Here is a 22,783-nt window from a genome sequence, read left to right on the forward strand (position 1 = left end):
GCATCATGGATTCAATATAAAAATGAAAATCCAATCAATGACAGATTGTTAGCCAATGTCCTAGCCACATCTAACCAACACAAATTCCATGCAAGCGCAATTTTTTTGTTCTCAAATTAAGCAAAAAGCATTTCCATCACAATATTGGTCCGATGCACTTAATAAAGAAGCATTTCCAATGCGGGCTGTTCCCCAGATAATCGTATAATGGCGCGGTAAATACCTGAATTGTCTCAGCAAAGAGATCGATAGAGGCTGGCCTTGCGACAAATGAATCAATGCAAGTGAGTGCATAGCAATGAACAATGCCCAAGAAGCCAAGCACTTGGCCATTGGAAAAAAAAAAATTCCGTGACCTCTCTTCACAATGTGTACCTATCGCTTTTGGATATATAATATGTAATATATGTTGTAGAAGATGAGGGCACAGGCGCAGCCCCGAAATTACTTGATTATGCCACTGCTGGCAAACAAGGCCTTCACTGGAGTGTGATTAAGAGAGTCCCCAAACCCCTCACCCCTCTTAAGACATCGTGGCCTATTCTCAAGGGCTGTATTGATGACATGAGGTTGTGATACAAAAAAAAACACTTCATTGACATCGAGCAAGGTTGCCACCTGCCCGGCAAATTGGCATCTGTGTTCATGTGGCAGGAATGTATTTGTTCCGAGCTCTAGTGGTGCTGTGGTGAACTTTCATCACAGTTTCCTGCACAGTTTTGACATGCCGTGGCTAACCGGAAAGACGTTCCGGTTTGGTCCACGCGAAAGGTGGCAAACCGCAACAGAAAGAAGGTGGCAGGGTGGCACAGTAGTAACATGTGCCTCACAGCAAGAAGGGCCTGGGTTTGATTCATGACTCAGGTATATCTTGTGCGTGCAGTTTGGATACCCCCCCCCCCAGTTCTACACGGGGTTTCTCTGGGTTCTTCAGTTTACTTCCATAGCCAAACATTTTTTTTAGTAACCAGTATGGGCCAAACATCCCAATACAAAAACATATATACTGTGCTATACATGTACATTACTCAATTTGGGATAACATATCGCAACATTGCCACCTACTGACACACTCAACGCACAGAGACAGCCACCACTAGGGGTACCCTCGGCTAGACGATACAGCAATCCTGGCTCCCCTACTGTGAAAATCATCGCACGACCCTCTTGGGAAAAAAAAATAACAATGTTGAGACTTAGAGAAGCTTTCCTGGATAAATAAATGGCATCATCATTCTGACACCATTATGTGATCACTCCACAACGTCTTAAATACGAGTGGACAATTTTATTATTCATGAGATCTAATAAGCAGTGTGGGTGGATTTTTATCCCACGAGCAGCTTTGAACAACACCGTGAACGACTTAGAAGTCTGTAATCAAGCCATTATTAAGCTAATTATAGTTTTTTTTTATATTTCTCCCAATTAATTCAACTACAGTATTGCGAAGTGGCAACAGATTGTCATCGAAATAAATTACCTGAAAAAGTGCAATAAAATGCTTAATGTTTCTTCTGACATTTATCTTATGTATAATAATAATACATACCCCTATATCGATACATTTCTGGATGCCATGTTTGTCATGGGGGTTATTTGGTGATACTGCACGGCGCTGGTCAGCGCAGGTTGGTGAACAAGGACCTGGAACTGCTTCAGATATCACTCGCCAACTGGTCTTAGCCACGGCCGGGAATCAAACAGTTCACCAGGTTCATTGCACAGTACGCTAACCACTGCATCACCACTCCACCCTTTTCATCTGTGTAAAAGTTGGCTGCTATCAATGTCCAGGTGATAAGCCACTTAGGTGAGCTGTCATTTGTGACCAGGTTGCTTCTGAAAAAGAGCAACACAGCTGGTGCCTTACTTCGTAAAACAAAATTGTTTAGTTTTAGCAAAGTTTCAACAGAGCGAATATTTTATCGAACACATACCATAATTGTGTGACAGCTAAAAAATTTCACGAATTAGTAAAGTCAAAGGAGTCATCTGCTCAATGATAATTGTACATGTTAATCTCGAATTACCATTCCAGAGGCTCCACTTTGTCATTCCTTTTTTTCCGCATTCACTTTCCAATGTTGCTATCTGTGCCATGGCATTAATGATTTCCCGGTAGGAGATCAAACAGCAGTGCATCACCGTGTCATAGAATAGCACTGGAAGATTATATCAAAGAACTACGTCGGAGGATCCTTCTGTCGACCTCATTATCCACAATAGCGGAAGATCTTTTTTAATTTCGACGCAAAAAAATGTGTCTGTTCATGTAAATCAGATGATACATTAAATTCAAAGATCTCAAACCTTTTACTAAAATTGCGCGAACATTTTTATTCAAAGTCACTGTCTGCGCGCGCAGCAATGAGTGACCATGCTGAGACCAAGCTGAGACCAAGCTGAGACCATTAACTTGAGAACCCGGCTTAATCACGGGTGTCTGAAACCTGGATTCGATCCCAGGATCTCAACAGCAGTGGTTCAGTGTCCTGACTCCTGCGCCATCTGTGTGCCCTTAACGCGCACCTCCGATTAGCACGGTTGGCTACATATGGTGCGAAATAAGTTCAACATGCATACATGGTCACCTCTAAATTAAACCTCCCTATTGCAAGGGGCTGGACTTCTAATCGGTCAGCCACTGTCGAATTCCCACCAATTGCTGCAGCGTCAAACAGAGTGCTTCAAAAAACATGTTAACACTTCTTCTTTGGTTATTTTGGTAAAGTTCTGTTCCTGTCGTCCCGACAGTTCTGTTCCTTTCACCTGAAGACGGCCGCTTGCGTTGTGGCCGAAACGTCGTGATAATTTTATTGTGTTATTTTATTATTTTATTCTCGTTCTACGTGACTTTACCGAAAGAACCAAAGAAGATGAATCCTTGCAGTCACGAAAGCTTGAAATCGAAATGTTAACACTTTTGATTTAAAGCTTTCGTGACTGCAGGGATTCATATTCTTGGTTCATTCGGTAAAGTCACGTAGAAGGGAAACAATAAAATAAAAAATAAAAAAATAAAAATATAAAACAATAAAATTATCACTACGTTTCGACTGCAACACAAGCGATCATCATCAGGTGTGAAAACCACAGCAAATTTTCTTGCTGTGGTTTTCATTTATTGTTTCCCTTCTACGTGACTTTACCGAAAGAACCAAGAAAATTTTAACACTTCTGAGAATTTGCTACAATACCACAAGAAATGTGCCTCCTTGCTCTGGAGACCACCTGGAGAAGATTCCAGGCCACGTGTTGACAATGATGGTGAACAAGTGGAGACTTTGTGACGTTTTGAAGCTATTAACATTACATTTGTTATCATGTTACAGTGTAGTATTATCCGTTATTTTTCCATTAAAAACGATAGTCCCATTTAAGTGTTAACATTTTTTGAAGCACCCTGTATTTTATACTGATCCTGAATGGATGATGGGATCAGCCAACCCTGAATGTACCTGTTGACGTCATCCTTTTGATCACATGCTCTGTGTTTTGCCAATTGAGCTAGTTGGCTCTTCTCAGTGCATTAATAAAATGTAATTAATTTGGGGTCTTGGTCAACATGGTGTTCCTCCAACGTACGGAGCCTCCTAGATTCATTTTGACGACAGCTTACAAGGAAACAAGATAAAAATCGCGTATCATTTCAAGAAGAGAGAGAGAGACTTTTTTTGTCAACAGAAGCCATTTGCAGGCTGCTCTCTCATACTTTCCCTTGCTCCCTGCAGAAGTCTTCAACCAAATAATATCCGCAGAGATATTTGCGTCGAAATGTATCAACTTGGCAATGCAGTGGCTAAACTCATCACATCAGCTATGGGTGAGCCAGGAAAACATTCCTTTTAAAGCCTGTGTGGCGATTTCATCTTGTAAATGTTTATTTCTCTTTTATCCATACAGTGTATAGGTTTTTTCAGCTCACCCTCTAATATGCCTTCGCATCAAAGGGTCTTTCCTTTTATCATAGATGTCCTTCTGCTTGCATAAAAAAATTGGTGGTACATTTTGCATAATGTGTAATGCCAAGTTTTCCAACACCCAAACAGATCGTGAATGTTTAAAATGATGAAAAATGACACTTTTTTGGAGGTTGAATTATTCAACGTTAAGAGAGCTGTACATCTTTAAAATTAGTGTTTTTATACAGTGAGGGAAAAAAGTATTTGATCCCCTGCTGATTTTGCATGTTTGCCCACTGACAAAGAAATTATCAGTCTATAATTTTAATGGTAGGTTTACTTGAACAGTGAGAGACAGAATAACAACAACAAAATCCAGAAAAACGCATGTTAAAAATGTTATAAATTGATTTGCATTTTAATGATAGAAATAAGTATTTGACCTCCTCTCAATCAGAAAGATTTCTGGCTCCCAGGTGTCTTTTATACAGGTAACGAGCTGAGATTAGGAGCACACTCTTAAAAGGAGTGCTTCGAATCTCAGCTTGTTACCTATATAAAAGACACCTGTCCACAGAAGCAATCAATCAATCAGATTCAAAACTCTCCACCATGGCCAAGACCAAAGAGCTCTCCAAGTATGTCAGGGACAGGATTGTAGACTACACAAGGCTGGAATGGGCAACAAGACCATTGCCAAGCAGCTTGGTGAGAAGGTGACAACAGTTAGTGCGATTATTCACAAATGGAAGAAACACAAAAGAACTGTCAATCTCCCTCGGCCTGGGGCTCCATGCAAGATCTCACCTCGTGGAGTTGCAATGATCATGAGAACGGTGAGGAATCAGCCCAGAACTACACGGGAGGATCTTGTCAATGATCTCAAGGCAGCTGAGACCATAGTCACCAAGAAGACAATTGGTAACACACTACGCCGTGAAGGACTGAAATCCTGCAGCGCCCACAAGGTCCCCCTGCTCAAGAAAGCACATATACATGCCCGTCTAAAGTTTGCCAATGAACATCTTAATGATTCAGAGGACAATTGGGTGAAAGTGTTGTGGTCAGATGAGACCAAAATGGAGCTCTTTGGCATCAACTCAACTCGCCGTGTTTGGAGGAGGAGGAATGTTGCCTATGACACCATCCCCACCATAAAACATGGAGGTGTAAACATTATGCTTTACGGGTGTTTTTCTGCTAAGGGGACAGGACAACTTCACTGCATCAAAGGGACGATGGACGGGGCCATGTACCGTCAAATATTGGGTGAGAACCTCCTTCCCTCAGCCAGAACATTGAAAATGGGTCGTGGATGGGTATTCCAGCATGACAATGACCCAAAACACACGGCCAAGGCAACAAAGGAGTGGCTCAAGAAGAAGCACATGAAGGTCCTGGAGTGGCCTAGCCAGTCTCCAGACCTTAATCCCATAGACAATCTGTGGAGGGAGCTGAAGGTTCGAGTTGCCAAACGTCAGGCTCGAAACCTTAATGACTTGGAGAAGATCTGCAAAGAGGAGTGGGACAAAATCCCTCCTGAGATGTGTGCAAACCTGGTGGCCAACTACAAGAAACGTCTGACCTGTGTGATTGCCAACAAAGGTTTTGCCACCAAATGCTAAGTCATGATTTGCAGAGGGGTCAAATACTTATTTCCCTCATTAAAATGCAAATCAATTTATAACATTTTTGACATGCGTTTTTCCGGATTTTTTTGTTGTTATTCTGTCTCTCACTGTTCAAATAAACCTACCATTAGAAATATAGACTGATCATTTCTTTGTCAGTGGGAAAACGTACAAAATCAGCAGGGGATCAAATACTTTTTTCCCTCACTGTATATATCAATGTAAGCATTGTCATTTTGCTGGTCATCATCGCAGCGGCTTTTGACTAATCATTGAACACAGACGGTCACTGCATCGAGTGCTTTCAGATGCGCTTCTGCGGCCGTCTGGAACGCTCCTCCTTCAAATACTACGATGCCACTTGGAGCTATGCACTTTTAAATAATCGAAATTGAAAACTAATTTCTTTAGAACTGCTTTTTGTGTTGAGATAGTTGTCCTTCCCCCACACCTGTGATTATCTCGGTTGGCTACGTACGGTGCGAAAGAAGTTCAACAAAATACTGCTGAATGTAGGCCTCCATAAGCCGCCACCACCTCTTATAATCCTACGATGTAATAATCCTCCAAGCACCTGCACGTGAATTGATTTCGTTGCTCCATATCATCGATGGTTGTCCACCATTATATTTTCAATGCATTCACGATGTTGCTCACTTCAATGGGATATCTCTGGTAACCAGGCATTCATATCTGCTTCATAGAGTAAAGTTTCACTAGAACATTTTGAACAAAACTGGGAACATCGTGCAGTCATGAAAAACGAAGTTTCAATAATATAAAACAACACATCATACATCTTGACTTAAAGTTTTCGTGACTGCAGGAATTAATATTCTTGAGTCTTTTGGTAAAGTCACGTAGATAAGTTCGTTCTAGATAGGTTTGTTATTTTTGTTATTTTCTTTGAACCTATCTAAGTGACTTTACCAAAAGACCCAATAATATAACACATCATACGTTTTCTCATCTTTGAAAAGGAGTTCTGTCAACTAACATTATTATCTTCGCTTTAAAACTAAGAATCCATATATGCACTGGTTACACTGTGTAACAATTTTTTTTGTTCCTGGGTAGTAAGTGTTATTTCCTAATTGCTTATGCTTGAAAAGTAAAAACAAAATGGCTACTATTTCCCACAAACTTTGCTTTTGTGACCAGGACAGTGATATTTTAAAATGTACCTATGTTCCAGAACATTCCAGATAGATTCAGTGCTGAGTAACATTGAAGTAACTTCTAGAACATTCTAGAACTTTCCAGTAATATTAATAGTAATATAAATACAGGGGGCTTAAGCCCACCAGTTCAGTTTAGTTCCAGCTGCCTAAGTGGATACACATCTGCATTTTTCTGAGATGGAATCAAGAAGCTGCAATCATCCGGCAGACGTATTTTGCTATGTCTGTGGCCAATTTATCAAGACAAGAGCGAAAAAGTAATCTGTGGAAACATTTGCTATCAAGATGCTCATACATCAGGCGACAACAGTGTCAGATGGTGAAAGTCTAAGAAGAGAGATTAAACATGTTAAAGAAGCACTACGGCAGAATGGCTACAATAATGCTCAAATTAACAGAGCACTGAATGCCAAATCATGATCGCAAAGCAACACTGCTGAAAGTGATCAGATTATTAAAATAATTAAAATACCATACATCTCAGGAGTAACTGACAAATTAGCCCGTATTTTGTAAAAGCAAAAATTACAGTAAGATTTGGTACAGTCCACAAAATTCAAAACTAGTTTCTTGTACTAAAAACGAATTACCTAAATTATCAACATGAGGTGTATATCGGATTAATTGTTTATGTGGCAGATGCCATATTGGACAGATGCGACGTAACATCAGTGTAAGACGAAAAGAACACCAAAGAAATATTAAATTATCTCAAACACAACTGTCGGCAGTGGCAGAACATGCTTGACAACAAGGCCACTCAATTAATGTTGATAACGTAGAAGTGTTGTGCAAAACTAATTATTACTGGCCAAGACTAATTATAGAATCCATTGAAATTGAGAGAATTACAAATAACTTTAATTGCTCTGACAGCTAAAGGCTTAGTGCAGCCTGGAAGCGTATTATTAAATAATACATATTACAATTACAATTCCTTATAGGAGAAACACATACGTATTAACTAATTACTAACGTAGTATATAATTACAATACCCCCCCCTCCGCCACCTCTGATTTCTGCACCTTATTGGGTATAGTGATTGGGTTCAGTTATTAAATAATACATATTACAACTAATTACTAATAAAAAACTGATTTTTAATCATTAAAATTAACATATTACTAATCACTTATATAATTAAAATACCCCCACCCTCTCCGCCTCTGATCTCTGCACCTGATTGGGTTAAATGATGACGTCTCCCTGCTGCTCTATTTAAGACGGGAGCAAGTGGAGGGCTTCACTATTCTGGCAAATTTCCCGATGATGCTGGATGTAATTACCAGCGAAACGGCGTACTCAAAAATTGTAAATGTTGGGGATTCACTCTTCAACACACGGGTGGGCTAAAGTAGTGAACTATTTGTCTTTTGTCAACGTGATACATTTTTTTACTGATTGGCCGTGTCGGGTGGCGGAGAGTTGCAACACATTTATAAATAACGTGATCTAACCCAAAAAACCTTTATTATGAATCTGCTAAGATGTGTGAGGCCTACAAGACATCTTTCGGCATGCCTGTCAGGGATCAAGACAAACCCTGGGCACCTCATTTCACTTGCGAGCAATTTTCAATGTGATTGAAAAAAAATATATATTTTTTTAAAATATTGCGAGAATATATTTAAAAATTAGTCATTGGTGAAATAAATGTATTTTTGTATGATGGTAAAGAGGGGAAAAGAGAGCCATGAAGTTCGCTATCCCAATAATTTCGCGGGAACCCACTGACCACTCAAGCAAATGCTACTTCTGCATGGTGGACCCTTCCAAACGTAATAAGAATGCACCTGCTATCACGTATCCGGACCTTTCTTCATCCATCACCCCGGTGCCACACTGCCATGAGCTCCCCGTACCCACTCCTCCAGAGAGAGAGAGCAGTCGTCTTTAGAAGAGAGCAGCAAGTCAGAGAAAGAGGAAGACGTTGTAGATCCAGATGACAATTCCAGAGGTGTAGCTGAGGAGAGAAACCCATACTACCCCAACCAAAAATACCTCAATGACTTGATCAGAGATCTTGGTCTGACCAAGTCCAATGCTGAGCTTTTGACGTCTAGGTTGAAGCAGTGGAACTTGTTGGATGAAAGTGTGCAAGTCGCAGATCAGAGGAAGCGTCACCAACCTTTTTGCAGCTTCTTCACCCGTCAAGATGGGCTCTGCTTCTGCCACAATGTGACCAGACTGTTCGAGGCAATCGGAATCACCTGTAACCAGAATGAGTGGCGTCTCTTCATTGACATCTCATCCAGTAGCCTCAAAGCCGTGTTGCTCCATAATGGTAAAAAGTACCCGTCTCTTCCCCTGACTCACTTGGTGCACCTCAAAGAGGATTACAACAGCATCAAGACCTTGCTGGACGCCTTGAAGTATGAAGAGAACGGCTGGGAGGTCATCGGAGACTTCAAAATGGTGGCATTCCTGATGGGTCTTGAAGGCGGTTTTTACCAAGTTGCCCTGCTATATTTGCCTTTGGGACAGCAGGGACATCAAGGCGCACTACCACAGGCGGGACTGGGGAGGAACAACGTCAAGTGGGAGCCACAGGTGGACCCCCGGAAGGTGCTGATGCCACCACTGCACATCAAATTGGGCCTTTTGAAACAATTTGCCAGAGCTGCAGATAAGAAGTCGGTAGCCTTCAAGTACCTTCAAGACTTCTTCCCTAAGCTGTCTGAGACAAAGGTCAAAGCCGGTTTCTTCATCAGACCACAGATAAAGAAGATCTTGGAGTGCAATGAATTCCCCAAGAAGCTCACTAGTAAGGAGAAAGCGGCTTGGAACAGCTTTGTCGCAGTGGTTCGTGGCTTCCTGGGAAATCACAAGGTCGAAAACTATGTGGAGCTGGTTGAGACTCTGGTGAAGAACTACGTGACAATGGGTTGTAGGATGTCCCTCAAAGTCCATATTCTTGATACTCATCTTGATAAATTCAAGGATAACATGGGAGCGTACTCGGAGGAGCAAGGTGTGTGCTTCCACCAGGATATACTGGACTTTGAATGCCGCTACCAAAGACAGTATAACGAGAACATGATGGGAGACTACATTTGGGGGCTGATTTGTGAAAGTGATTTACAGTATAATCGTAAATCTCGAAAAACTTCTCACTTTTAAATCTTTTGTAATAAATTTTGGATTGCTTTATAAATGCATGTTAATTTTGATTCATATGTTGTTTTTTTACTGACTTTTTTGTAAACGAAAGACACAAATTTGCCCGTTTTCTCATTGAAAATAGTTACATTTCAAAATTTCACTGTCCTGGTCACAAAAGCAAAGTTTGTGGAGAATCATAGCCATTTTATATACTTTTAAGACCTAAGCAATCACGAAATAACACTTACTACTCAGGAGCAAAAATTGTGTTACATAGTGTTATGACTTGTATGGCTTCAAGATACTGTATATATATTCTCAAAATGAGATTCATATCGAACATGTTTTCTAATTAAATAAAATAACTGTTGGGGGGGGGGGGGTGGGGGTCATGAGAGAAATGTGTTTTGGGAGAATGAGAAAGGAAAATCGGTATACCAATGGTTGGCTATGTATGGTGCAAAAGAAGTTCAACATACATGCAAGTACAGTTTTTAATCGGTGCGTATTGCCAGCTCCAATGCATCCAAATCGCTCATAATCAGAAGGCTGCAAGATTCAAATCCTGGTTGGGGGGTTGACTTCGCCCATCGTTCCTCCGGGGTTACTAAAAATTTATATACTGATTTTGTGACTACAAGTCAACAGTGGTTGTCCTATCTGGAGCGACTCATGCCAACCAAAGGAACGTGGAATTTCCACCACCGGCTGAGGACTGGCAGCAGCAGGAGACGATCACCAATTGCCTCGACGTTCATTTGAGCAGGAAATTACTGTCTTTGTTTTGTGCCAACTACAGATTCGCGAGAAGTGTGTGGGAACCGACGAAGAACGTAGAGAAAAAAAACATGTAATGTCCGCAAAAACAAGCGTGCTTTGGAATACTCTCTTAAAGAGACGTAAAGAGGAACGCACGGATCGGGGGAACAAACACTCAACAAAGATGTCACTTTGACTCGGCTTGAACGGGACACTGCTAGGAGGGGATGACGGCTCAAGAACGTGACTGATGGCAGAATGACAGCCAAATGAGAGAATCTGCCCCGAGAGGACATCCCAAGTTGGGATTGAGTGATTAAGTAAATGTATGTGCAGCATTGAGAAGGATTGTGGCATCACAGAATGGTGAGAGATGACTAGATTGTGGGGGGGTGGTGATGATGAGTAGACCCAATCGAAATACCAATCTGCACGTATATAAAAAATACGGTCTAATAAAGAGATGTGCCACTGCATTTTATTTCAGTACCACCGTAACCCCCCCTTTCTATGAGCAATGAGTGTCACCACGATATGTAACGATCGTCACCCGATTACGAGCGCCGAATTGCTTTTTTTTAAAGCCAGCAAATGACCCGATTGAAATACTAAGAAACATTTATCAATTGAAATGTGTTTCAATCAGTGCATGTCATATGAATGAAACAAAGACGCTGGCAAAAAAAGAAAACACGATGCAAACAAAAGCTGAAGGGAGTGGAAAAAAATCGCGGAGAATTGCACGCTTGAAATTCCTCCATGCCGACGACTTTGATGCCGTTGTTCTGTGCTGATTGCACCACGGATCGCCCTCGCAAACTCGCTGGCCGAACTGGCGAGATGGAACTTTCCACGTGTAACAAATAAGCCCTGATCGACTGACACACCGAGTGACGGATAGAGGAATCCATGAATCGGGCGACAAATGGACATCGGTGACATCGCATTCACCGTCAAGGGAAATAAAGTGGGCTTGGTCAAGTCGCAAGACACGTGGCCGGGAGGCATAATGGCCAACGCGCAAACTGATGACGGAATTCCAGCCATAGGAGTAAATGCGTCTGAGAGGATGACTACCGTAGAGATGGAGCGATTAGATACGCCTGTGCGGTGGATTGAGAGGGCTTGTGGTAGCAGAGGGACCACGAGGGGTGACGATGCCATGGGGCGGCCTTCATCAGGCGTGGATATCCAATGCGTGATGATGATGATGGCGATGATCTTTTGTTCTTACAGAATTAAGAGTTTCCATGAGTATATTTATAGTCTAAGAGGGGAGGCGCATTCTGATGATGACGATGGCATTTTTCCGAGGCGCATTGCCTTGAAGACGTGTGCCATCGTTGGCAATTGAGACATTGGCACTTTCTGAAAAAATGTCAGACAGAGAACAACATTGACGAGCGTGTGTATGTTCGTATGCGAATGCCACTTGTTTCTTGTTTACTGTGACCAACCTGCTCAGAGCTAAACAATGTACAGAACTGCTGTAATTTTGTGATGTCGGGAACACATATCATGAAGGTTTATCCACGATTTACTCCACTTATCTTTGAGAAACACGACGGATAATTGCATATAATGGGAAGAATGTGCTGCTCAACACCTCTGAGCTGATACACATGGGTGCACGATTTGTAAGACATTCTGCAATGAACTGTGGGAAATATCACGATAATTTCACAAAGAGGGCCGCGGATAATAGGAGTGTTCGTGGTCCCTATAGCTCCCGAAGATAATAGGAGTCGCAGGTAAAATGTTTAAGTAATATATTATACGTAAAAATGATTTTAAAAAATGCTAAATGTCAGTGCAAGAAACTAATGAAGTGCATAAGGTCCAACAATATTAGCTATTATATTCTTAGTTTTTTCGGTAAAGTCACGTTGAAGAGAAACAACAAAATAACAAAACATATATAAAACAATAAAAAATTCTCACGACGTTTCGACCATAACTCAAACGGTCATCATCAGGTGTGTCGGTTTGCATAAAATTTATGCAAAAAAAAATGTATGCAAACCGACACACCTGATGATGACCGTTTGAGTTATGGTCGAAACGTCGTGAGAATTTTTTATTGTTTTATATATGTTTTGTTATTTTGTTGTTTCTCTTCAACGTGACTTTACCGAAAAAACTAAGAATATGAATTACTGCAGTCACGAAAGCTTTAAATCAAAATTTAATATTAGCTATTGTTGTTGAACAATACTTATATGCAAGCATGTTACATTATTGATGCAGTTATAATTCAGTTTTTATTTTTTGATGACTGGTTTCAATCAGTCTTAGGCTTACTGTCTGTTATTTAAAATAACATACAGTGCTTTCCAAGTTGCGTGAATTCTCCCATACAGAATGTTACTAAAATACGTGTCATTCAAGGTGTACGTGCTCTCTTGGTTTGCAGTGAATTAATATTATCACGATTATCATGTCATTCCCCTGATATGCATGTGCATCTGCCCCATCTGTATCGTAACAAAGTATTGCCTTAGTAAATATATCTTAGGAGGACAGACATTCATGCAACCATCTCACGACACCTGCTTTCAAATCCTCGTCACATTTTACCGACTCAAATCCACGCTTAAAGCATTTGTTCCTCTAAACCAAACTTTTGCACGGCATACATATATCAAATAACCTTGCAGCTGTAAAATATCAGCTGGTTAAACGTTTCCCTTCACCAGAACTGTCATTATACAATGCTTCTGGCCCACAGTACAGGACACGATGTATGCCACCATCTTGGAAATACTCAGACTCAATTCTAGATTTGAAGCTTTCGTGACTGCAAGGATCCATACTCTTTGGTCCAATTCGGTAAAGTCACGTAGGTAAAAAATAAAACAACAAAAATCACGACGTTTCGGCTTTAGACAACTGTGATGTCACTTCACACAGAAGTTGCCAGATATTGCCACTACCACTCCACACATTTTCAGTGACCTGTCAGTTTCATACGACTACAGTAGCAATCGTCTTACCCATGACTGCATTACCCACAACTCCTGATATTCGCGGGAGCTGTCGAGTCAGCATAAACTTTTTTTTGTCTGCGGCCTTACTCTTTTTTATGATCCGCATTCATCCACATTTTTAAGCCACCCTGCTTTGCAGAATGTCTTCCTATCATCTGCGAAGGTGTTAGCGCATGAGGCAGGTCTCGTAGAAAATGTACCCTATTATCCGTGGGTTATTCGCGGATATTGATCAGCCATTTTTGTTCTGGCACGCACTTTGGTAAATTACGCCATGACTCTTATTGGCCATGAACTGCTCACAGATAAGTCGTGTTCATCAGCAAATAAATTTTATTATCAGCGGATTTTCTCCCCCTCCCCCCTATGGTAAGTGCGTTGTCACAACCACTCCACACATTTGCAGATAACCCCGTAGATAATATTTTATTCAATGTTCGTCCCCCACATTACCATAGCTAAAGATGGATTCTACCACATGTAGAACGAAATAGCATCAGATTACCTCCAACAATCCTCCTCTTACACCAACGATGTTTGACAAGATTGTTCGAGTTATTTTTTTCATAACGTAAAAAGGGAAAAAAAAATACAATGAAGCAATCACCGTTGGTTGCTACAAACAATGGTGTGAGATTTAATAATGCAATTGAATGAAATATTTATAGCACATCAATACACCGAAGCTTTATTTACTCGTTCATTTTGGAGATAGGCCGTGCTGCCCTTGATACATTGCATTCTCTGCTCGTATTCGTACGCATTACGTTGGCAGCTGACAGTTTTGTTTGAAGATTGTATTGGATCAAAGCTACTATTGTTCCCATCGTCAAATGATCCACAAACCCCTGCAGAGTTGGGCAGCCATGCGATAGCAATGTACTTTACACAGTGCAGTACTTTCGAGGTTTTTGACCTCTGGTGTTTATGGGGGAGAGAAAAAAAAATGTGAGAAAATGTTCCTATAAACTACACGGGTATTGATTAATCTTCTCGAAATATTGTCCTGTCACTGAGGATGGATACAGCATTGATCAATATACAGTATTTGCTGAGATTATGAAGCATCCCTTAATGCTAAAGGTCACCAGAGGTCATTCATCACCAAAGAAGATCTGGCGTATTCCAACAATTGTTATTATTATTCTCATCTATAAAAAGTTTAAACAGCAGTGCGAGCCAATCTGTCACAGGTTACCTGCGATATTTTTCACATGTCTTTATTCTCTGCGTGTGTTGAAGCAGGGCAGGCCAGGGGATAGGTCACAAATGTCAAAATAAAATGGTCCATTTCCAATTTAAGCAATTCCTTAATGTGCTATTGCTCATCAAAATTGGTCCAGTGGCTTAGTTGGGACAAGATTTTGGACAAAGATTAAAAATCGTATTAATATATAAGTAGATAATCTCGATTTAGAAAGAGGTCCATTAACAGTCATCAAAGCAAAATGACTTCCCATCAAGGAATCAAGTCAGCCGGCAGCTATCATATTGCAACTGTAATTAAATAAAATGGAATTTGATTTATTTACTGTTTTATTATGATTTTATTGTTTGGCAACAGATCACTGGCCCTTTGCTTCGTGGATTTGCCTCTACGGTGGCTGCCACCGGGCTTGAGGTTTGAATTCAGTTGCTGTGAGGCTTTGACAAAGTGTGCCATTTGTTGGAAATTAGATACCAAAGGCCATGTGGTATAATTTACAGGGAAGAGGACATTGTGTGCCAAGTCATGGCTCAAAATGCCAAAAAAATGTACGTCGGATTGTATTATTCTCAGCCACAACATGCACTATATTTTTTCTAACTGAAACGAAATATACGTTGGGTATGGAGGCCAAATACCCTCCAGAGCTCCCTCTAGTGGAGGCCCTTTCGCCAGCAGCGCCTGTGAGCAAGCAATTGCACGGCTGCACCTTTAGTCGGCATCTCTATAAACAAAAATATATATCGATAATGGCATGACGTTTAATTGAAATACTCGATTGTCTATTTGGAAGCTAAATTCGTCCATTGGACGTTAAAATAACAACCACTAAATATCAATACAGGTATAATGCTCAAAGATACCAATCGACAATGCATATTTCTTTGAATACTGTATTTAAATAATAATACTTACATGATATTTTATAGCCCTTTGTCACTATGCTGCTGGATTACTACCTCCCAATGCTATGGGGGCTATTTGACCATACTTCACCACTCTGGTCAATGCGGATTGGTGAGGGACGGTGGGATAATTGCGCAGTGTGACAACCACTGCGCCACCTCTCGCCCAACAGAGAATATTTGGCACCTGCAAAAGAATCACTGAAAAGTTTGCATGCTTTTAACATTTGTAGCAAAGCCCTAATGCTAAGATGAGGTTAAAGTGTGTGCGGACATGGTGGATTACAGCCGTTTTAACCTTTCTGCCCCCTGCTGACAGCACTGAACAAAAATTGCCATATTCCAATCACAACAACCAACGCAGCACAGTGACCACCGAGACTCTGATATTTATTCGAACAGTCAAGCTAATCCCACACGGCCACCCACTCGGGCTCTCATCACTACATGTGTACTGTATCTGATTGCGCTGTTATTAATTGCCCGCAGATAAGGCCTTTTGGTAAATGAGCATTAAATTGTCTGGGGATGAGTGCCACCAGCTGAAATTGTGCTTGCGCAATTACACAGTTGTTGCCACGGTGCTTGAGATTCACATGGATCGTCTCCATGCCTCGGTCTTCCCGAGCCAAATTACAAAAAGTGCGGAATTACTTCCTAATTGGCGCGTATTCCCTCCGAGGGGGTTGGCTCTACTGAGCTTGAAATGAGTACCTGGCAGGCGGGCGTTTTCAAACGAGGGGAGGGAATTCTTTTTTCTCGCGTCCGCCTCGCGTGCTGAGCTGATCTGAATCAAGCACTCGCTGACGTCACTTGCCCTGCAATCTATCTGATCGGCCCTCCAAAGGGCCCGAGGCAGGGCTAAATCACCGTGAAATTAATATTCCGGCGGAGGGAGGGAGGGAGAGAGGGGGTGATTTGAGATTTTGTTGGGGAGAGCAGTCGAGGAGGTTGGGTTGAGGGTAGGGATTTTGATCCTGGAGAAGCAAGAAGAGAGGTCCCACCGTGTGTGGAGAGATTTGGCAACTTGGGAATGTTTGAAAGTTGGGTGAGAGGCTGGGAGAGGCGATGCAGGGGGAGGGGGGGTGAGAGGCGCATATTGACTGATTGCCAGCTACTCCGGTAAGCATAAAGCATTTTTTGCATGATTCCATGGCAGTGATCGTAACCTTCCGAACGTGTCATTGCATTGCCAGTCTTCGTCTAGTGAATCCACAGCATTTACAGGGTGAATTGCCCAATGATGCTGGATGTAATTACCAGCGAAACGTCGTACTCAAACTGTAAATGTTGTGGATTCACTCTTCAACACACCGGTGGGCTAAAGTAGTGAACTATTTGTCTTTTGTCAACGTGACACTTTTTTTTACTGATTGGCCGTGTCGGGTGGTGGAGGGTTACGACACATTTATAAATAACGCGATCTAACCCAAAAACCTTGATTATAAACAAAAAAACGAGTCGATTTTTGGTTGTTGTTGTTGTCTAGCACGTGGCATAAGCGCCCCATGTTGAATTCAGTCTGTACATACACCGCAGGCATGCCACATGTACTTCTTCCCTGCTGTATCATAGCATCAGGCTCAATCTATTAGCTTCCAAAAGCACTCACATTCTCAAGTCACACGCTCCATCTCAGGTGGGAGGAAATAAAAAAAAAACTCCATGCTCAGCCATTCTGACTTTTAATTGTGTCAATTAAAAGCGTAGATAGTTCACCTCTATATTGTGTTTACTGTGCATTGATTAAATAGCACTTTGAAATTATCACCACCAGTACGTTACCCTCTCAATAATTAGCTCCGACTGGCCACTTGTGTTAATTTAAAATTGATATGCTCTATAGATTAGTGCTTTAAACACATAATTATTGTGTATTATGGCACGGCATGCTTTATCACTGCCACAACAATGCAATTAATTATCTTGGTCTCGATGTCCATGTAAGATGCAATTATAATTGTTATCAAGGACGGCTGCATGGTATGCATGCGATTCATTGGTGTTACAGTATGCTGGATTTAGCGCTGCACCATTACATACTGTTTTTTGGTGTAATTATTCGGTGCATTGTACAATAATTGCGGAGTAGAGTTGGTGAAGGATTGCGCCATGAGCAGGGAACCTGATTTTAATTCCCGGCTGTGGCTCACATTCACTGAAAGATGATATCTGCACAGGATCTCTCCCCCACGCCACCACCCCTTCACCAACCCACACCGACCAGTGTGGTGAAGTATGGTCAAACAACCCCTGTGAGTGATCAGACAGACATTCGTTGAACTTCTTTTCGCACCGTACATCGCCAAACGTGCATATCGGAGGTTTGCATCTGGTAATGAAATAAAATTGAACATTTAATTATTGCTGCCCTTTGCCCAATCCGTGACTGAAGGTCACGGGGGTTGTTTGACCATACTTCACCACGCTGGCGTAGACCGTGGCAGGTTCATAACGTCAATCGCCGCGCCACCACTCCTTCACACCTCCAGAAACTCATTAGACCCGACTAAAACAAGTGATAACTTTAATGGCAAGTCAGATAATGCATTTCTTTTTTTAAACCCATAACAGAACAATTCGAAATACCAACACCGGAGCCCCGAGCTAACCACACGTCGAGTGGGTGTTCACGTTAATAATTATCAGCCCCCCAAAAAACAGGACACATTCGTACAGCAGCTTATGTCCTTAACCCTTCCTTTAACGGCGCGATCCGGCAAGACGTCCTTCCACTGTTGTCGTCTGCTCGTACTTCTCGCGTCTCAACATCCAGAATGCGCTGTGAAGATTGCACGAACGGGGCGAATGCTGACAACAGAGATTGCAACACCCCACCACCACCCACCCACCCACCACCACCACGACCACCACCACCTCCCCCCCACCCATCAATCGCTCCCCTAGGGGTGGCTTAGCGGGCGTGACGAGCACCCAATCCCGCAGGCACCGCGCGCGCACGATCGTAGTAAACAATGAACGTCATCCATTGGCTCATGGCTCACAACCAATTAGCGCGGTTGGCTACGTACGGCGAGAAAGAAGTTCAGCATACATACATAGCAGTTGCAAACACCAGCTGTCCTTCGCTCTCGGGTAACAAAGGGGAACGCCCGCCTGAACGCACGGCTTTACATGATTGTGCCTCCCGTTCCTTTAAAGCAGAGGCTGCGAATATCAAACAAGCTGATGTTTTGTTTCGCCACTCCTATCGTTTATGTTTTTATTCTCTCTTTGTATTGTCTGTTGTTGTAACTTGCTGACCCTCCCCGACTGAGCTTCATAGCTCATCGGATTCCTCCTCCAGTCTAAGTACAGATTCTGACTCTGAGCTGTTATTCAACATACGCGCGTATATGTGTGTGTGTCCGTAATAGCAATGTAGTGCTTGCCCCATGCGCGTTTAAATCAAACGATGATAACAGTTTGTGTCCGATTATAGTAGTTGTTCGCATGAGCTTCTTTAATATCCGTATCGCCAAGCGGTCAACCCATGGCACCTGGATCTGTCCCTTGACCTCCCTGTGGGCCAGCTTTCGACACTTCACGCGGGTCCAAAAGTGCACCTAGCCTGGCATAAGCACCGCGGTTTCCGTGTACATGCGCACGTGTGCATGTCCAATAATAAGCACATATTACGGCTGTTTTTTTTTTAAATCCACTGCTAGATTGTTGTGCCATTCTGACCCGACCCCGACCGGAAATCTGTGAAAAAGAGCTTCACAGCTCATCAGATTCCTCAAGTATAAGTACATATTATGATTCTGGATTGTCTCCTCTTCGCCAGAGCGGACACGTGGGTTTGTTTGACCATACTTCACCACGTTGGCCAATGCGAGGTGGGCGGTTGGGGCGGAGGCTCGGTGAGAGACACGGACTCGCCCACATCAGCCACGTCCGGGGAATCGAACTCAGGTGGTCGGGTTTCCGAGCAGAGTGGCACTAACCACTGCGCGACTGCTCCACCTCTCAGCTGTAATATTTGCATATAAATCATTTGTGTTGTTGTCCGCCAGTGCACTGATTAACCCTCTTCATAAAAAAAACGGAGCGATTTTCCGTCGGCAAATTAAAAGTGCCTTTGGAAAGCTGGTCTCCTTTTCCAGCGCATTCCGTGTTTAATTGACCTCGAGATGTCGATGATCTTTCGTGGCTGATTCCTGGCTGTAACGCTTAATGCATCAATTATGCATACGACTGGTTTGGTGGCAGATTCTTTGCTATGCAGTAGCCTCACACACACACACACGAGTGGAGCTATTGATCCGCAACCCAGTAGGATCCCCCATTAAACCTAAAACAATCAAGCCCATGGCAACAATCCAGCAGTTCAAGTGCACCTACGTTATAACCCAAACAGACTGTGATTACAAAGAACCCGTGGTAGTGTACGCGTTTCGTTTTTGGGCCTTTTTGTTTTGCAGTGGGTGACAGCCCACCAATTTACCCATCTATCTGACATTTGCCCAGACAGCATTTTAAGTTATCACAATACGGTTTAAATGACGTGCACCTATATGTATATTCGTCTGTGCTTGGGTGTGACACAGAATATGAGTGTCACGATTTTTTGGTGTTCGCTGACAGCACTTGCCCCAACAGCCTGAAAAAGGCTATACGGGGGATCTTTGTCTTTGAAACAATTGACCACTTCGAGTACGTTATAGTGTTTCTGATTACCCTTGGCATGCATAACTGCAGCAGGACCATTATTATCAGAGCTACACGTGCCTCTGCTGTCCAGGTTTACACAAGAAAGACAAAGAACCTCCCGATAGCCTCAACATACTCTTAGGGCAAGTGTACACACGCATACACATAGACCGCTCCAATCACAAGCTAATACATAACACTTGTGTGTGTGCTACAATTGACCACATGAAGTGTCTCTGATTAATTACCATTCGGAGGTTATGGATAACTGTAACAGGAAATTAATTATTTTGAGACTGCAAATGCATATGCATTAGAGGAGCACACAAAGACAACGATTCCCCGTATAGCCTGAACATACTGTTGGGGCAAGTGCTGTTAGCGAGCATCTATTGAAGATCGGCACGGCACACGAAGGGGGTGGGTGACCAGCACCATGCCCGGCCGCCTTTGTTTCCCCGATGGCGATGATCACACAACACACCGGGTACTTATTTGAGGCAGAGTCGACTTAGAGGAGGCCCAGAATCGGTTCAGATAATGGTCACTGGAGTTAGCCGTGAGCGGGAATCGAACCCGGATTCTCCGGGTTTGTTGCGCAGCGCGCAAACGGCTACACTACCGCTCATCAAACACACGAAACAAAGACAGACATCCCCCGTGTAGCCTTAACAGGCTGTTGGGGCAAGTGCTGTTAGCGAGCACCCATGAAGACCGTTGCGGAACACACACACACACATACACACGCACGCGAAACAGTCGCGCGTACAAAGATAAATTGTATCACAGGACCTTACTCAAACTGGCGCGTTTAGCGCGTGCGGGACAGACGTCAAATGAGAGAGAGAGAGAGAAACGTAGAATTACCTTCAGTTCAGGGCGTCTGCTTGCGACGTGCAAGCGAACGTTCTTGTTACCCCAACTGTGCTCAAGAAAAGATCCATCCACCGCAGCGCGCCTTGTTCACTTTGAGCGCTGGTCTTGAACGCATAGCCGCTGTCAACACCCGCGAGCAGTGGTGGGGAGTGGGAGGAGAACCTTCGCACGCTGACTTTCGTTCAGCCCTGCCTGCAGCCAAAGGGATACCTCTCTGTGTGTGTGTGGTGTGGGTGTGTGTTATGTGTGTGAGTGAGACAAACCAAAAGGAGCGAACGAGAGAGAGAGAGGGGGGTGGGGGGGGTGAAAGGGGGTGGGGTAGGGAACGATAAGCAGGAGCTACAAAATGATATTCAGTTCATCAAGCAGCCCCTTGCTAAAGTCGTACGCGCGAGATGTAACTGCACGGGTTGGGTCGGGTGGGCGAAGCGATTGGCTCAATGTAAACCCAGCAGCAGCAGCAGCGGCGGCAGCGGCGGCAGTGGCCAGTGGCATCCGCGTGCTGATGATGTTAAGCTCCGAGGAGCAGGGGATGAACAGCAGCAGGAGGAGGAGGGAGGAGGGAGGAAGGAGGCACGCGTAGTTGGTGCGGGCGTGTCCACGCCGCCGAAGCGCACGGTCTGACAGCGGGGAATTAGTCATTAGTACGTCACTGTGCCCCGCAGTGGATTATTTTTGCCTCCGCCGAGGGTCTCGCTTGGTGGTGGTGAATGGATGGAGAAATGGGGGCTGGGGGCAACGAGGGTAACGAGGGAGGGGGTTTGCCGGATTGGGTTGCAAGGCGGCGTGCCTTGTTGTGCAGGTCGTGGCGCGTGTGGCTATCAGAACCCCAACATTTACTCACACTGGGCGGATACCATGCGACGCAAAAGCTCCTTTTCGCAGATGTCCAGCAAGGGGCGGGTGAGAACGTTTGAACATCAAACGTACAAACACGCGATAGGAGTGCAGACGATAGGAAAGGTCAGGCAATTACTGGAAAAAAATGTGCAAATACAATTAAAACAAAACTATTTATATTCCAACAGGTTAAGCCCACTGAGCAGATTAGCTTTTTTTTCTTTCAGAAGCGACCTCGCCACAAATGACAGCTCAACCAAGTAGCTCATCATGACGTGAAAATGTATTGCAGAAAAGCAGAGAGGCATCGGGAGGGTAGATCCGTGTTTCATGGTTTTGGGGGAATTCTGCATTGCGTCTCGTGTCGCGTCTCTCGGGCTTCACAAAGCAACACACAAAGGCAAAGATCCCCCGCGTAGCCTTCACTGGCAGTTCGGGGCAAGTGCTGTTTGCGAGCTCCGGTGAGGAGTGGGTTAGGGGTGCACCGACTGACGGTATGTGCAAGACCACCACTGGCGCCAATGTTGACACATGCTACCTGGGGCAAAATGTAGGCTGAGCCAAGCTAGGGGAGCGTAAGAACCGGTTCAGATATGTTTGTTTTTTTACCGGTGTTGATCGTGGTCGGGAATCTAACTCACAGGTGCTTGCTAACAGAATCTACCCGCTATCCAAAGACAAAGATCCTCCGTATAGCCTTAACAGACTGTTGGGGCAAGTGCTGTTAGCGAGCGCC

The 22,783-nt window shown here is 43.3% G+C and overlaps 1 protein-coding gene across 1 annotated transcript in view; it reads right to left on the minus strand.

The window, feature by feature from the left end:
• Nucleotides 1–21,722, minus strand: part of LOC116951115 (contactin-4-like) — a 158,362-nt gene extending 136,640 nt beyond the window's left edge. Inside the window, exon 1 of the mRNA XM_032969528.2 lies at nucleotides 21,199–21,722. The gene's annotated coding sequence lies outside the window, so the exon portion shown is untranslated. The remainder of the gene's footprint in view (nucleotides 1–21,198) is intronic.
• Between the last annotated feature and the right edge of the window lie 1,061 nt (nucleotides 21,723–22,783).

Source organism: Petromyzon marinus, chromosome 42, assembly GCF_048934315.1.
Source record: "Petromyzon marinus isolate PM22_M1 ecotype Great Lakes invasive population chromosome 42, UKy_Petmar_22M1.pri1.0, whole genome shotgun sequence".
Classification (NCBI taxonomy): domain Eukaryota; kingdom Metazoa; phylum Chordata; class Hyperoartia; order Petromyzontiformes; family Petromyzontidae; genus Petromyzon; species Petromyzon marinus.